This window comes from Lycium barbarum, chromosome 6 (genome assembly GCF_019175385.1).
Source record: "Lycium barbarum isolate Lr01 chromosome 6, ASM1917538v2, whole genome shotgun sequence".
Lineage (NCBI taxonomy): Eukaryota > Viridiplantae > Streptophyta > Magnoliopsida > Solanales > Solanaceae > Lycium > Lycium barbarum.
Genome location: NC_083342.1, coordinates 86,681,615 through 86,696,904, shown reverse-complemented (window position 1 = coordinate 86,696,904; position 15,290 = coordinate 86,681,615). Strand labels below are relative to the sequence as shown.

Here is a 15,290-nt window from a genome sequence, read left to right as displayed (position 1 = left end):
TTCATTCACTTATTTACTGATTGTTAGAGTATAAATGATTAGAGAAGTTGAAATTGGTTAGTGATTAATAGGTTAATGGGTAAGGGTTCGGCTACTAGTGATAATAAGGTAGGTGCCCGCACGATCGATAATTTGAGTCGTGACAATGCCCTCTATTGAAAATATAGTGCACTGGAATGAACTGGTTGCTTAAGAGCTGGCTCCTGCAATGAAAGTTTACAAATTAAGGTTTACTTGGATAATTAAAAGTTTTGGTAACTCGAGATCACTTCTCAAATCAGTGAAAAATTGATGCATCCTTCCTTTATAAGCATTTGCATCACTCAGTCTCACTGTATTTCTCTCCCCTTGATACCACAACATAGCTGTAATCACCCCCACATTCTTGCACTGCAGCAGCTGCGGCTCTCGTCACTAGCTGATTGTAAAGGAAAGTCCCCTTTTTGTATTCACTTATTTTGTTCCCTGCCATCACACAAGGTACCAACCCTAATATCCCAAGACACAATGTTTTATTCAATAAAGAATTTGCGAAGGGCATGCCTGCAGAGATGAATCGAGGATTTATAGTAAGTGGATTCAGAATGATAATCTATCTATACATGTATTTATACATGAGCATAATACTTTTTGCATAAGTACTTATTAGAGGTATGGTAAAATCAACCCACTTCTTAGTAACCCATCCAACCTGCCCAATTTTAGACATGTTGAGTTATGACTTGGTTATGTTGACCCAAAGGTCTAAAGCACATCGAATTATTGGGTCAAAACGAGTCAAAATAGTGTAACCCAAGGGGCCAAAATGCAACTCAAACCCAAACATTCAGTATAAAATTTGAAGTTTAGGAATTTTGTGAACTTTGGAGGAATATGAGCTAATAACTTGAGCAAAATATATTAGCTATCACATATATTAAAAAAAATTAATAGGGAGAGGTTATGTCAAGCTAGGCAGATTAAATTATAATCCATCATAAGCCCATCTTGGCCCAACTTTTTGACCAAAACTGTAACGACCCGCTTGGTCGTTATGCGTTTTTTGACCATTCTACCCTTGCTAATACTTTTTCGAGGTTAGAAATGAGCGGATCTAAATAATTTGGTCATGTTGTATGTTGTGGTTTGGGACTTATAAGTGATTCTGTGATGTGTTTTGACTTGGTTCGTTGGTAGCTTGTGTTTATAGGGCCTTAGAATGATTTTGAGAGACTAAGTATCAAAAGTTGTGAAATTTTATACTCACTGGCCAAAACGGCATCGCTACAATGATGATTCTTTATTGCAGTGAGATCGTTGTAGCGAGAAATTGCAGCGAGAGAGGGGTTCACTGCAATGAAGGGTTGGTTTTTCCCAGGGTTTGTTGCAGTGAAGAGCCTGTTTGCTGGCGAGTTTAAGTAGTTATTTCGTGCCCACACTTCTCATAATCCCCAAAACAGTTCCCAAGAGCATAGAGGCGACTTCTAAGGATAGGGCGCTATTCTCCATCAATGGTAAGCCTTAATCACTAACTTTCTTCGTTTAATGTTCATATTAAATACTTGTTTCAATCAAAAGACCCTTAATCAGAATTGAAGGGTAGAACACAAATACCCAAAAAACCCTAGAAGATTAATGGGCTATTGTTTATTATTATTTAATGTTGTTTAATAATCTAAGAGTAGAGATTATCACTTCATAGCATGAGAATCGGATATTCAATAATGGAAATTGTTTGTTGAGACCTAGGGTTCTAATAAAAATGGAAACTTTAGCTAAAACCAGATTTGTAGGGTTGAATTGATTATAGAACCCACAAATTGAGTTAATACTCCATTACTTACTTAGCATTATAATTTCTAGACTTTGAATGTTCTGAGGCATTACGAAAGGGAAAGGCTGTTGCGAAGCGATTCCATTGCTCAAATCTGCTTTGAGGTAGGTTACGGTTTACCTGAGTTGGACTTTGATTAGTTGATTGTATATGTCGTAGAATTTATGGGAGAAAGCATGTCTAGGTCTTCAGACTTGGAGTTTGGAGTTCGTTGTTAGTTGTATGATTCAATTGTGTGAAGTGATTCTCCATTGTTGAGGCTGATAAACTTGAATTGTATTCTTGAGACTGTTGAAAGAGAACTGTTCATATATACCCTTCAGAGATGAATTGAGATAGCTACATATTATATTATTATTGAGCAGATTATTTGTGAGTCTTACTATGGCTTGTGTTATTTGATTATACTTCATTGGTGTTGACTTGATATGTGTATTTGAGCTATTCTTGTGATGTGATTATGAGGCATGGATTAGTGATGATTGAAATGGAACATATACATCTCTTACGGCACAATTGACAAGAGGTGACGATGTAGCCTAGCTATGAGCTCGTTGTCCGAGGTTCGTTCCGAAATGAGTGGTACATGGACACCATGAGACCCCTGCAGGTCATGGATATTTAGGAAAAACTATACCATTTAGCATGTGTGTACAAATATGTGACAGAGCTAAAAACTTTATTGTTTATTTTTCTACTTTCGGCTTGAGCATTATGTTTCATTGTTGATAATTGTGATTGATTCTGAAAGAGGATTATTTGAGGATATTTATTGTGATTCATGTTTGTTTTACCGATATGCTGATTCAATTAATTTTATGTGTGTATGCATGATACTAATCTTAGTCGGCCTATGATACCTACCAGTACGTGTTGTTTGTACTGACCTACAGTTGCTGCACTTTTTTTGTGAGTGCTGATTTTGAGCCAGGGACGTCTTCTAGACCTCGCATCTAGTTGAGGTTATTCGTTACCAAGATCACAGGGTAAGCTCATATCTGTACCATGCTGCCTGAATATCTTTCTTTATTTCAAATATCTTTCTTTCATCCCAGACATTATGTTTATTTTTAGATAGTATCTCTTCTCTTTAGACATTTTTGGTTCGAGTCCTTGTATGATGAATTTTAGATTTTGGGGATGTAATAGCTAGATTTCTGCACTTGCTATTTACTTATTTTATTGTCGGATATTTTATTTCATTAATCGTGAGCACTGTTTTATAATTGAATTAAATAATTGAAATTGGCCATAATGGGTTAAGGGATGGGTTCGCTCACTATAGGACTAGTATTGGTGACACTCACGTCTGTTGGGGACGTGGAAAAGTTGGTATTGGAAGTTTAGGTTCATTGATCTCGTCGTACAAGGACATGTCTAGTAGACTCTTGTGGATTGGTATGGAGACGTCTGTACTTATCTTTGGAAGGCTATGGGACACTAGGAAACTTCAATTTCTTTATTTCTTTCGTGCTACTTGATTCCAATTGGTATCTGAATGATTTAAATTGGTATCTGTCTTTTCTTTCTATTCTCTCACAGATAGTGAGGACTCGAGCGGCACTTCAGCTGCAGCTAACGAGATACCCGCGCCAGCCGCTGGGGCTGTAGCTCGCGGGGGAGGTCAGGCCGCTGGGGCCGCAGCTCGTGGAGGAGGAGGCTAGGCCAGGCGTCATGGCAGAGGTAGGGGCCAGGGCACCCCAGTACCAGCCAGGGGTGGGGCTCTTGCGGTTGGTCAGCAATGCACTGAGTCTCCAGAGCCTCAGGTAATTCCAGATGAGGTGGAAGATTTTCCAGCAGCACTAGCTCAGCCAAATATTAGTGCTACTCCAATGCTGTCAGATGTTAGGGTCAGAGTGCTAAACCTTGAAATGGCTTAGCAGAGGCAGGTGTGTTACCAACAGCAGCAGGTAATCAGGGTGCGAGAGCAGGTGGTTCGGCTTAGGCTCCAGTTCAGGCGCCAGGGGAACAGCATGCCGCAGCGGTGGCTCCACATTTGGATGAGGCCTCAGGACCTGAGTTATTTCCTAGGCCAGTGGGAGGACCGGTGATGACAGGTTACTACCACGATTTTGGAGGTTCACTAAGATGAAGCCTCCAGAGTTCTATGGTACTGAGGCAGAGGATGCCTATGAGTTCATTATTAATTGCCACGACAGGATCCATAAGATAGGGGCAGTTGAGAAGTATGGAGTAGAGTTTGTGACTTTTCAGCTCATGGGAGATGCCAATTTATGGTGGAGGGCTTTTCTAGAGTGTAGGGCAGCGAATTTGCCTCCGTTGACTTGGACTCAGTTCTACCATATTTTTCTTGAGAATTATATTCCTTGTACCGTGAGGGACAGGAGGCGTGATGAGTTCAGTAATATTGAGCAGGGTAGCTCTTTTGTCGCTGCTTACCAGTCCCGATTTGACTCTTTGGGTAGATATGCTCTCCAGCTTTTGCCTACTGAGGAGGAGAAGGTTAAACATTTTGTGAAGGAGTTGGCTAGCTCCTTACCATGTGATTCTAGACTGTCCCGCTAAAATCGTCACCTTAGCTATACCTGGGATACCTAGACTTGAGTTGAAAGGAAACCTTAATCCCTCCCTAAAGAAAATTATCTCTTATGTTCACATTAAGAAACTCATTGAGAGGGGGTGTTTGGATTATTTGGCGCATATTGGTGATACTGATGCTGAGATTCCACCATTTAAGTCAGTTCCTGTAGTTTGTGAGCTTGCAAAGGTGTTTCCTATGGACTTACCCGGTATGCCACTAGACCGTTATATTGATTTTTGCATTAACTTAGAGTCGAGGACTCGCCCTATTTCCATTCCTCCCTATCGTATGGCTCCAGCAGAGTTGAGAAAACTGAAAGAACAACTTCAGGACCTTCTCAGTAAGGGTTTTATTCGTCCGAGTGTCTCTCCGTGGGGCGCTCCTATACTTTTTGTATAAAAGAAGGATGGGACGATACAAATGTGCATTGATTACCGCCATTTAAATAAAGTCATCATCCGGAATAAATATCGTATTTCTCGTATTAATCATCTGTTTGACCAGCTTCAAGGAGCATGTGTGTTCTCTAAAATTGACTTGATACGGGCATTATGAGTTTCTTGTCAAATCTTTCGGGCTCACTAATGCCCCTGCTGCTTTTATGGATTTGATGAACTGAATTTTTAAGCCATTCCTAGATTATTTTGTTATTGTATTCATTGATGATATATTGATTTATTCGAAGAGCAGGGAAGATCATGAAAAACATCTGAGAGTTGTCCTTGGATTGTTGAAGGATAGGGAGTTGTATGCTAAATTCCCTAAGTGTGAATTTTGGCGGCATGTGGTTTCAAAAGAGGGGATTATGGTTGATCCCAAAAATATTGAGGCCGTCAGAGATTGGGCTAGGCCCACATCAGTGACAAAAATCTGCAGCTTCGTGGGTGTGGCTAGTTACTATCGTTAGTTTGTGGAGGGGTTGCTTCACACTTGACCCGTTTGATTCAAAAGGAGGTGCCTTTTCAGTGGTTCGATAAGTGTGAAGAGAGCTTTGAAAAGCTCAATACATTATTGACTATAGCATCGATTCTTGTTTTGCTCGTGGAGGGTAAGGATTTTCTGGTTTATTGTGACGCTTCCCCTTTGGGTTTGGTGCTGTGTTTGGTGCTATAATCGAGAAGATAGCCAAGATCTACATTCATGAGATTGTTAGACTGCATGGGGTTTCTATTTCCATCATATCCGATAGGGGCACGAAATTTACGTCTCGGTTTTGGAAGCATTTGCATTTGGAATTGGGTACTAGGTTGGACCTTAGTACAGCTTTCCACCCCCAGACATACGGTCAGTCTGAGCGGATGATTCAGGTTCTTAAGGACATGTTTCGTGCGTGTGTGATTGACTTCGGTGGTCATTGGGGCTAGTTTTTACCATTGGCAGAGTTCGCTTATAATAATAGTTATCATTTGAGTATTGATATGGCTCAGTTTGAGCCACTTCATGGGAGGAAGTGTAGATTACCTATTAGATGGTTTGATGCATTCGAGGTAAGAGCTTGGGGTACTAATATGTTGAGAGTTTCTCTAGATAAAGTCAAGGTAATTCAAGAAAAGCTCTTAGCAGCTCAGAGTAGGCAAAAGGAGTATGCGGATCGAAAGGTCCGGGATCTTGAGTTTATAGTGGGGGAACAAGTGTTGTTGAAATTCTCACCCATGAAGGGTGTGATGAGAGTTGGGAAGAAAGGTAAGCTTAGTCTTAGATATATTGGCCGTTTCAGATTCTCGATCGTCTGGGGAGGTAGCGTATGAGTTATCTTTATCCCCAGGTTCATCTAGTGTTTCATGTCTCTATGCTGAAAATGTATCATGGTGATGGGTCCTATATCATTCGTTGGGATTTGATTTTGTTAGATGAGAATTTGTCCTATGAGGAAGAGCCTGTTGCTATATTAGATAGGGAGGTGCAGAAGTTAAGGTCCGGTGGAAGAATCGTCCTGTTAAGGACGCAACTTGGGAGAACGAGTCAGATATAGGTAATAACTATCCCCATCTTTTCGCTGAGTCAGGTACCTTTTCCCTTGTTTCCTTCCCTTTTGTCAGTTCGGGGACAAACGGTTGTTCAATTAATATCTGATGTAACAACTCCCTTGGTCGTTATACGTGTTTTGATCATTCTACCCTTGCTAGTACTTTCTCGAGGTCAGAAATGAGTGTACCTAAATAATTTGGTCATGTTGTATGTTGTGTTTTGTGACTTACAAGTCATTCTGTGATGTGTTTTAACTTGGTTTGTTGTTTGCTTGTGTTCATAGGGCCTTAGAATGATTTTGAGAGACTAAGTATAAAACGTTGTGAAATTTCGTGTTCACTAGTCAAAAAGGCCTCGCTACAACGATGATCCTTCGTTGCAGCGAGAGAGGGGTTCGCTTCAATGAAGGGTTGGATTTTCCCAGGGTTCGTTGCAGCGAAGAGCCTCTTCACTACAAGGAGTTCGTTGCAGTGAAACCGTGGTCGCTGCAATGAAGGCTACTTAAGTTTAATGACTAGTTTAAGTAGTTATTTCTTGCGGACACTTCTCATAATCCCCAAAACTGTTCCCAAGAGCATAGGGGCTACTTTCTAAGGCTAGGGCACTATTCTCCATCAAAGGTAAGTCTTAATCACCAACTTTCTTTGCTTGATGTTTATATTAGATTCTTGTTTCAATCAAAAGACCCTTAATGGAAATTGAATGGTAGAACACAAATACCAAGAAAACCCTAGAATATTAATGGGTTATTATTTATTGTTGTTTAATCATCTAAGGGTAGAGATTATCACTTCATAGCATGAGAATTGGATATTCAATGATGGAAATTGTTTGTTGAGACCTAGGGTTCCAATAAAAATAGGAACTTTGGCTAAACCCATATTTGTAGGGTTGAATTTTTTATAGAACCCATAAATTGAGTTAATACTCCATTACTTACTTAGCGTTATGCTTTCTAGACTTTGAATGTTCTGAGGAATTACAAAAGGGAAAGGCCGTTGCGAAGTGATTTCATTGCTCAAATCTACTTTGAGGTGGGTTCCAGTTTACTTGAGTTCGACTTTGATTAGTTGATTGTATATGTCGTAAAATGTCGTAAAATTTATGGGAGAAAGCATGTCTAGGTCTTCGAACTTGGAGTTTGGTGTTCGTTGTTTGTTGCATGATTTAATTGTGTGAAGTGATTCTTCATTGTTGAGGCTGATAAACTTGAATTGTATTCTTGAAACTGTTGAAAGGGAGGTGTTCATAAATACCCTTCAGAGATGAATTGAGATAGCTACATATTATATTATTATTGAGCAGATTATTTGTGAGTCTTACTGTGGCTTGTGTTATTTGATTATACTTCATTGGTGTTGATTTGGCACGTGTATTTGAGCTATTCTTGTGATGTGATTATGAGGCGTTGATTGATGATGATTGAGATGGAACATATACATCTCTTACGGCACATTTGACAGGGGGTGACGATGTAGCCTAGTTATGAGCTCGTGGTCCGAGGTTCGTTCCAGAATGAGTGGTACATATACACCATGGGTCCCCTGCATGTCATGGATATTTGGGGAAAACAATACCATTTATCATGTGTGTACAGATATGTGACAGAGCTGGAAATTTTATTGTTTATTTTTCTACTTTCGGCTTGAGCATTGGTGTTTCATTGTTGATAATTGGTGATTGATTCTGAAAGAGGATTATTTGAGGATATTTATTGTGATTCATGTTTGTTGTGTCGGTCTACCTACTATATTGATTTTATGTGTGTATGCATGATACTAATCTTAGTCGGCCTATGATACCTACCAGTACGTGTTGTTTGTACTGACCTACACTTGCTACCCTTTTTTTGCGAGTGCAGATTTTGAGCCAGAGACATCTTCCAGACCTCGCATCTAGTTGAGGTTAATCGTTACCAAGATCAGAGGGTGAGCTCCTATCCGTTCCATGCCGCCTGAAGATCTTTCTTTATTTCAAATGACTTTCTGTCATCCCAGACATTATGTTTATTTTTAGACTGTATCTCTTTTCTTTATACATTATTGGTTAGAGTCATTGTACGATGACTTTCAGATTTTGGCGATGTAACTTGCTATTTATTTATTTTATTGTCGGATATTTTGTTTCATTAATCATGAGCAATGTTTTATAATTGGTGTAACGGTAAGCTTTTTACGCGGGTTAAGGCATAAAAGCTACTGTGAACTCGTTGGTGCTCTTTCGGACTTTGTTTTTGAAAAGAGTCGCCACCTAATTTTTAGGAAATTAGGAAAACCAAGGGTGAAGGGTTTATCAAATACCGTGAAAAATATTTCGTAATCCAGAGTTCTTGGTAAGGGTTCTGATGATCCCCTGGGGTAGGTGTTAGGCACCCCAGTATTAAGGATCTGTACTATACAGTTGACCTTCGAATTTCAAGTATGAGTATTTGCATGAACTGTCTAATTAGTGTTTATTCTCACAAAAATCTTGTCATTTGCATATTATTTTGAGAAAATAATATGAATATGTTCCCTTTATATATAGGGTACGTAGATTCAGATTTATAATATCCGGATAAAATAATTTCCCCTTTTGTATATAGGGATGATGTATTTCGTTTGGAAAATGAGTATAAAGTTGTCATCTTTGTACATGTTATTTGAGAATATGTGGTTATTATATTTTGAATGTCTAATTTTGTCCATGCTTAACTCATATTTCCGTATAATACGTTTGGAACGCTTCTATCCAATAACTCGTACATACGAAGGTTTTTGTTTTAGGAAATGCGTTGTTTTATGGCAAGTAATGAAATTTATCTCGTGTTTGGGTTTTGTAGCTACTACTATATATTTTTCGAAGGGGTCTGTCCGTTTTTGGCCCAAATGAGCTTTGTGTTTAAAAGCTTTGGGATGTCCATATCATCTCCTTTTATTTGTGAATGGGCTTTGGCTCGAAAATTCCCTTTTGCTTTGTGTCAAATCTGGCCAGTTCTTGGCCTTATTATTTTTTTGCTGAAATCAGTGGGATTTTGGCCCAATACATACCAGGTTTCGTCATTATGTCTGATCCAAAAAACACTTATTTTTTAGCCTTAGTTTGAAAACAAAACTTGGCTTGTTCTTTACTAAAAAATATGCTTCAACTTTGAAAACCAGTCCGTTTTTCCTTAATAACATTACAATATTTGTGATTTTTGAAATACCCCTTTTTTTCTCTTTTTTAAAATTAAACCATGTCAAATAGTTTAACTAATCCTCTATTTAAGTTGTTAAAATCGTTACGCTAAATTCGGGTTTTTAAAAAAAATGGTTTTGGGGACTTAGAGTCAATCTAAACGGCATAGGTACCATTATCCTAAGACTACTAGTTCACACGATAAGGATTCCACTATGACATGAGTTTTTAAAAGTATACAAATACATAAAAGCTCAAAAATGAAAGAATAACAAGAAGCAAATAAAGGAAATGTAAAGACTAGGGGCATACCAAGCCCCTAGCCAACCATTTTTACCCATGGCTGGGCCTTCTGCACGCCAAGCTTTTCAATTCGACTTCATGGACTCAATATCTTCGAGGAAAGAATTTTCCTTATTAGGCCTGAGGCCAGGCAGCCTGGCCCGAGCCGAGTGGTCATGTGGTGAGGGAGAAAAGAAAAAGGGGAACCGGTTAGTTTATAATTTTCTGAACTTATCATGATTATACTTAAAAAAAAAGATAACATATATCAAATATGTACATATGCATCAAACAGATTCTATAAGTCAATGAAGTAAGGCAGCTATGCCAAATGCTTATAGATATATGCCACAAGGCCTATTGGAAGGTCTTTGGTAACAAAGAGGAAGGGAGAGTCGTCGCCCCCGTATTGCTGATGCTGCACAAGTTCCAAGGGGTTTCATGAACCCCAGGCATGACTGGTCACCGAGGAAGGCTAAGACTAGACCCTACCTCAAATTACCTTGTCCCACACCAATTTGGCCACAAAAAAACATAAGCAGATTCCAGGATAAAACACCACATAACTGTCCAGGTTCACAACATAATGCAAATCAGGAACCAGAGCAATACAATTTATGGACTTGCAGTAGCAAAAAGTATAGCCAAACACACACTCATGAAAGAGGCCCAAACCAAACTGAAATGAATCCAAGAGGCAACGACAAAAACACATAGTCATGGGGATAATACATCTACAGCCTACCAATGCAACATAAGTGGGACAAGGACAAAGCAACATGGTCATAGGAAAACAAGTTGCAGTATCAGGTATGGGATGAACAAAGATAGGAAGTCAAAACTCATAGCTATGATAAAGTGCATACACACAAACTGTGACACACAAGGAGACAAGCCAGTACTAAAAATGCACCACCATGAAATGAACTTAAAGTGGTTGACATCTTCTCAGTGAAAATGCATACAAAGCCAATCAAAGAAGGTGGGCATGACAGGAAAAGGGGCAAGGCTGAGGCCTTCCTGTATCTAAGCTTTGTGGTACCAAACCTGGTGTCCACTAGAGGTAACCAATGCATTCTTAGGAACCAGTAGACCAGACCAGGTCAAGGGAAATGGGAAATCCAGTTTTACACTTCTACCAATCCTTCCCCTTTGTTTCTAACTTAAACACATATGCACAATTATTCTTCATTTGGTCAAAGTCACAATCAATCTTGCCAGGACACCTAAATCTAACCTAGGGGGTCTCACTAAGCTTGGGAACAGAATCCATATGGTTCCAAAGTTCTTGGCAATGAACACCCAACCCCACAAACCACAGAAGTGCCATGGGACCTCTTATCTGAAGGAAAAATATTATGAGCCAGGCTGGGCTTTTTCCTAGCCTTCCTTTTCTCCTTTCCCCAAGCCTCTTTAAAAGGCTTTTCTTAGGTCATGTGGCCTTGCTTCATTTCCAACCTCCTTTATGATCAAATGGAGGTTTGCATCTTTATAGTTATTTATCCTAGAATTCAATCTAAAAGGGTTCCAAGTGCATAAGTTCAACTAAGCAGACCTGTCCATTTGTACTAGGATCAGGACCATTTCATAAAATCCTCAACGGTAACTAAACTAATTCAAGTCACAGCATAGATCAGGTTCAACCACTACAAGATATTCAGGTTCCATTAGCTTCCCAGCATCACCTCAGATGAGTCTATACTCCTCACGGGTCAAACCATGTCATAAGCCTCATTCACACCAAACCCAAGGATACATAAAATCAAATTAGCGAATAAAGGACAGTTCAGCAAGTAGGCAGAGCATTCTCACAGAGGCCTGATGCCCAAGACAAGCAAGGAATGACACTAAGTATATAAGCAGCTCACTAGGATCCCAGATTAGAGGTACTAAAGGGCCTAGGGAAGACACAGTAAGAAATTGAGACCTTAGGCAGTGTATTTACTTATTTCAGGTAATGAAAAAAAAACCTTGGCAGAGCCTGTGACTTAGAGCACAGATTTAAACCCGGTAGTTTTAAAGCTTACCTCCCCTTTTACAAGCCCAAGCACATAGCAAACATGTTAGCTAATTAGGATTATTGTTAATTAACTTATAGATGAACTCTTAAGACCTTTAGTAAAAGAAAAGGCATTTCAATAGGCATGTTATGTGAGCAATTAGTCAAAACCGTCTTGAGACAATTTTGTCCCTTAATAATGGCCCTTCAAATACTTAGTCTAATCAGAATCTTTTCATAAGGAATAACAAAAAAGAAAGGGAGATAGATTTATGGAATGATCAGGTTCTGGTAAGCAAAAAGATTTAATCATCAGAAAGAAGACACGTTATAACAGCAAACAACAAACAAAGGGAGACAGATTCCCAGGTGCAAGTCATGGATGAACAAGCTAAGGAAAATTAGAAAAAAAAAAGACACATGATCACATACAAAAGCAAATGGAAAGTAACAAAGTTGGCACTTAGTTTCTTGTCATATGGACTTAGACCAGTACCGATACACTTGTCAGTCCTACCTCCTTACAAAACACCTAATTCAAACAACAGAATTTAGACAAACAAATTCCCCAAATTTTAAAGCCTTTTAGGAGACATAGTGAAAGCAAACAGGACTTGGATTTTACAAATATTAACAGCAGGTCATTTAACACTAGGTGTACCCCTTCCCCAGATATGGTTAAGTCTGCCTAATCCATCTGAAATCCTTGTGTGTCCCAGGACCATGACAAGTTCCAAAAGAAAAGGATGGAGTCTCAGGGACAGGAAAGGGAAGCAGGATAAGGTGGGATGATCACCTCCCCATCTCCATTTCCTAAATCTCCTTTCAGCAAAAGGGATCCTGGGTTCCACTGGTCATCACCTCCAGTTCATGCCCAGGCTCACCTTTCACTATCCTAAGACCTCTTTCCTCTCCTTTATGAGCTCATCCTCATACCCGAGTGAAAACACTAAGGGACATGGGAAGGTTTAGAACAACTTAACTCTATCACACAACTACCACAGTTAACTCATTGAACTCTATCCCAAACTTTTAAAGATTTTATGGCCAAGTTTCAAGCATGCATTAAGGCAGACCCAACATAAGCATTTAAAGCAAGAACTCAGATTAATGTTCAAAGGCAACTAACCAAGGTTCTAATTATGAAATGATTTATTGCTCTTTAGCGCCATGCTACATCTCAAAAGCATACATGTTCTTCTATTAGGACCAATTCACACATGAAGAAGCAAAATAGACTCAAATCCCAATTACTCTAGCCTTACAAAGTCTTGAACATTATCCTTAACCCTTTTCTTAGCCCTAGTTATTTATTCCTTTAAAGAAACTCAATTCACTAAATCCAGGAAGGAGCAGCAACCAAAACAGCTTCATAAAGACAAATTAGATGGACTTGTGTCAAGGTTTCCCATTGTCCCCTTTTTCTCCTATCTTTATAATTGTCAGAGGTTATGTGATCAGTCTTAAAAGAAAAGAGTTTTCTACACATAGCACATACATAGGCATTTCCACACATGGTGAAACAAAAACAGACTTAACACACCTGCTAATCTTTAAAGTTCTCTCTTAATACCATTTTCCAGGATTTGGGCTTCTCATTACTAAGTTAAAATAGGTATAACAATCATTACCACTAAACAAATCTATTTAACTAATTGATTGACCATTTTGGACCAGGTAAGGACCATCTCAGGACCGCCTTGAATTCAATTTATCTTAACAGCGTCAAAGACCCTTCAAACCATCCCAAGCACATTCTTATTCCACAAATTCCACTCAGAGATTAATTCTGATAGGTCCCAACTGTTACACCTCAAAAAAAATTGCGTCGTTTGCGTCGTGAGTAAACTAACGTAAGCTCGGAGAGTTCATGGAACCCTTATAAGGTTAATAAATACTCTTAACAAGTGTTAAACAAGTGTCTAAAGGTTCAGGGATCAAGCAAATTGAAGAAAATGAGTTTGTCAAAAATTTGAGAAAATTTTAGCAGAATTTTGGAAATAAATTTTGGGTCAACTGCGGAGAGGTATATCTCCTGGGATATCAGGAGTTTTGAGGTGTTTCAGGAGCCTAAAATGAAGTTCGTCGAGTGTAGTTTCCAACGCAACAAACCGTTTGTCAATACGACATCGGAATAAGGAGTTATGAGCCTTTTAAATCGGACTGTCAGAAGCCTGCGAACCTACACGGAAATTCTAGAAACTACTTAAAAAGGGCCACGAATTTCGGCTCATTTGCCTAACCCGATTTGGACTACTATGTATACCCCCTTAAGTCACCTAAATCACTTAATTTTTCACCATTTCGCATCTCCACATCTCTCTAGAACCTCTCACAACATTCATCCAATATCCAAACCCCCTTAAACATATCCCAAATCCTCTAGAACATTCCTCCAACTTCCAAAATATGCACACATATTCCTACAAGTCTATATGACAATTTTGGTCATTTTTATTTTATTTTTAACATAGCCCCAAGTCCTAGGAAGTCCTAGAAACCTCTCCAAACATATTCCAACATATTTCCAAGCCCAAACCAAGGATCAAAGTGAAGATTAAAGTGGTTAAGGTTCCAAGTGAGGTCTGCACTTGTCTCCTCTTCTTGAAGATTAAAGTGTTCTTAAATTTTGAGGTAAGATTTAATCTTAATTTCATTTTATGAATTTGTTTTGTAATTATGTTAAGATTTGAGGAGAAAAAAATTGGAAGAAAAGTTCAAATATGCATTTGATGATATTTTGAGTTGTGAATTAACTTGAGTTATAATTATTAGTATGTTTTGAGCATAATCTTGTTATGAGGGATAATAATGATGTTAAGGAATTGTCGTATATGAGTGTATAAGGGGTTTTATGAAGTTTTTGTTATAGATTGACTATGAAAAGAAATTTTAGGATTAAAATGAGTATAGTTTGAATGTAATCTTTTGATTATGGAATTGTTGATGTTTTTTATGCTTTGGGAGTTGTTTTGAGGATTGGAGGGAGTAGAAGATATAGGAGAGATGTTGTCCGAATATCAGCAGATTCTAAAAAGGGTTTAATTTGATGGCTTAATATAAGCATATGACGATAAGCCTAATAATAGTATGAATGGTTTTATATGTAGATTGTGAGATCGGAAGTAGGTTGGAAAGTTGAGAAGTGAACTTCCAGGTATGTTAAGGGTGTTCCTTCTTTTCTTTGCATGATTCCATATATGGTAGGAGCATAAAGAACCTTATGACTACAGATTTGTCAAAGTAGAGGTTGTCATATTGTGGCATAGTTTCCGAATGTAATGTTGTTCTTTCTGAGGGGCGATATCCCTTTCCTATGTCCTTGAGTTTCTAGAGAGACATAAGAGACATGTTACAATATCAGTGTTTTTCAGCATATACCATGATATACATACATACATACATACATATATATATATATATATATATATATATATATATATATATATATATATATATATCTTTCTTTAGCCTGGCCACTTGGTCAGTGATGTCACGACCCAACCCCGTGGGACGTGACTAGTGCC

At 38.6% G+C, this 15,290-nt stretch overlaps 1 pseudogene; it reads right to left on the bottom strand.

Moving 5' to 3' along the window:
* Positions 1–216: 216 nt before the first annotated feature.
* The window catches only part of LOC132644149 (probable carbohydrate esterase At4g34215), a 96,197-nt pseudogene continuing 81,123 nt past the window's right edge, over positions 217–15,290 (bottom strand).